Below are 3,026 nucleotides of genomic sequence, written 5' to 3'. Positions count from 1 at the left end.
CCACCCTGTGAGTGCGACCCTTCAGCCAATCTGCAATCCATCTGACTGTGTAGGCATCTATGCCACAGTCGCCTAGTTTTTTAACTAGGATGGGGTGAGAGACATGACAAGTCATGTCAAGTTTCCATTTTATATGTCAAGCCTCCACTTTCTGTCCTCTGCCTGGGCATCCCATGTTGCAACAATATGATTCATTGTACCCCTCCCATGTAAATTGGTTCCCCATGAATGGGAATGATTGGGCATGACTGAAATACAGTGGTAGCAGGCCTCTACTGAATGGCCTGTAACAACTGGGCCATCACCTCGCATTGATTCATCCAGGAACCATGGACCTCACCCAGGAAGAGAGACAAGAACCCAGTATTTGAAAAACAAGAGACCCTGCAGAACCAGCAACTCTATCATTGTACCCCACCATTACATACACCCAAAACTGCACATCCTTGCATAGAGCACACATGCTCAGTATGCCAGGGTCTGCCTCCTGTCACTAGGGTCACACACAGTCTGCCCCTGTAAAGAGGGGTAGTGAAGACAGACCCAGTGGGAACGCCATTTCCATCTGGACTAGACCAGCTGCACATCACCTATCCACCCCAGAGGCCCTGCTGGCAACCTCCTCTGGACAACATCTACTGGACAAGGACCCCTTCCAGCCTGGATAGGTAGATATTACCTGCATACCTCCTCCTACAATTTGGACTCTCTCTCCCCTCCTGGACTTCAGTGGACTTCAGCCCCTACACCAAGCCTCTCTAACCCCTGCTGCCATTGTGTGGGGGTGGGGGTGCAAGGGAACCAATTTGTCATTGTGTCACCATCCCCCCTGTTCAATAGAACCACTGTCATTTGCAATCCCAAGTTGGGTCATGTTTTACTGAATCCCAGTCCCTTCCCTATCTTAAATTCCAGCCTCATTCTCTCTCTCATCTCCAGTTCCCACCCTCTCTGCTAGTTTCTCCATCTCTTCCCAATTCCATCTCCCCTTTTCTGCCACTTCTCAGGCTCTCCTTGCTTTCCTGCTGTCCCTGCTGCTTTTCCTGTGATTTTTGGCTGCTCTCTCTGTTTTCAGGCTTCCCCCCACCTCCTGCAGCTTCCCAGCTCCTAGTAGCTGTTCTGCTGTTCTCTCCAGCTTCCAGCACCTACTGCTGCTCTCTGCAACTTCTCTAGCTGCCCCAGAGCCATCCTCTGGCTCCCCATACCCAGAGCCCCTCTTTAACACCCACACTTTCCTTTAGTCCCATTTTTCCTTCCTACCTTTCTCCCCATCTACCTTTTCAGCCCCCCCCCCCAATAGCTCCGGCTCCAGTCCCAGACTCTGTGCCGGCATGCTTCCCTGTTCTGCAGGCTTTGGGTGTTGTCTTTTAATCAATTAAAATCAATTAACCTAAAGTTACTCCCAAGACTCAGTTCTTCAGCCCAGGCCCCTGTAATCTAGTGGTTCTAATCCTGGTCCTGGTAACTTTAACCCCCTACACTTTTACTTTCTTACCTTAAACTTTCTCCAGGTATCCCAAGTACACCAAGCACATACATACATATCACAACACCCAACTCAGGAGAGAGAGAGAGTGGTATATGAATTAGTAATCCACATATATGTATTGAATATGCAGGTGTTAGTAACTGATTCTGTCTACATTTGGTGTGTGTAGCGTGCGTGAATCTAGACTAATTATTTTGAACGTGCATGCATCTGAGTTGCTAGTGTGAGGGTGTGTGTATAGATATAGATCATGAGCAATATAAAGTGAATAAGATTTATTTGCACACTTTTAGTGTGCAATAGTTTTTTTAGAAAATACAATAATTTGACCTTCCAATACGATAATTTCATAGTTAAGACCTGGCAATGCTGTGGCAGTGGCACGGCAGAGCTGAGTCCTTGCTCTGCAGCTCCCAGACAGCCCGGGGCCTGGGGGTAAAGGAGAAAGGGAGAGGGGGCTTGAGGCTGCAGTGAGGGGAAGAGAGAGCAGTGGGCATGTGGAGCCTACTGAGCCCAAGGCAGAGAAGAGCATGGAGGAGTAGGAGGTCTCACTGGCTCAGGCAGCCAGGACTGTGGCCTGAAAGAATGAGACTGAAGTTGGTTCCTTATTCCCGGTATCTAGCTCTGTATTCAAACCACATCTTTATACAATTAAAGGGTATTAGCAATGAGCTGAACAGGCTAAAGAGGGAGACTTTAATCAGAAATGTATATTTACTAATACAAATGTCAAATAGTATCATGTACAGAGTCCTGAATAAAGGGTATTAGCAATGAGCTGAACAGGCTAAAGAGGGAGACTTTAATCAGAAATGTATATTTACTAATACAAATGTCAAATAGTATCATGTACAGAGTCCTGAATAAAGGGTATTAGCAATGAGCTGAACAGGCTAAAGAGGGAGACTTTAATCAGAAATGTATATTTACTAATACAAATGTCAAATAGTATCAAGTACAGAGTCTTGAATAAAGAGCAGAGATTAGGCTGGAACTATGGGGCAAAATCCTTTTCAGGTCACACAAAACTACATGGTCTCTGCCACCAGGGGAAGCTTCTGAAAGAGTCTGAGCAGGGCACTGCCTGACCTGAAATTGGTTTTCATGTGCCAGCCTGCCAACTAACAGCCCCCCAGACCTGTGCACACGTACATTGCCCCAAACAAGGAGCTAAATTTGGGCTGGGATAGTGGGGCAAAACCCACTTTGAGTCACCACAAACCATGCGTCTCTGTGCCCAGGAAACTTTCCTGAAGAAGTAGGGTAGGTCCCAGCACAGATCAAAGCTCAGTTTTTGGGTGCCAGCCTGCTAACCAATCCCCACAGGCCTGTGGGAACAGTGACCTCAAGTGGAGGGGCCAGTGGCCCCCAGTGGAGTAATGCAGGCCCCTGGCAGTGTGGAGGAGTAATGGAGACCCCTAGCGACATGGAAGAGTGATGGAGAGCCTTGATAGAGCAATGGAGACTCCCCCACAATCCCTGCAGGTGGCACCCACAGCTGCGCTTCTTAGCATTGCACCCTAGCACCACTCTACAC

This window comes from Gavialis gangeticus, unplaced genomic scaffold, assembly GCF_001723915.1.
Source record: "Gavialis gangeticus isolate Ggan-Ray unplaced genomic scaffold, GavGan_comp1, whole genome shotgun sequence".
Taxonomy (NCBI): Eukaryota; Metazoa; Chordata; order Crocodylia; family Gavialidae; genus Gavialis; species Gavialis gangeticus.
The sequence above is the reverse complement of the archived record's forward strand: the minus strand, read 5'-3'. Positions refer to the sequence as shown.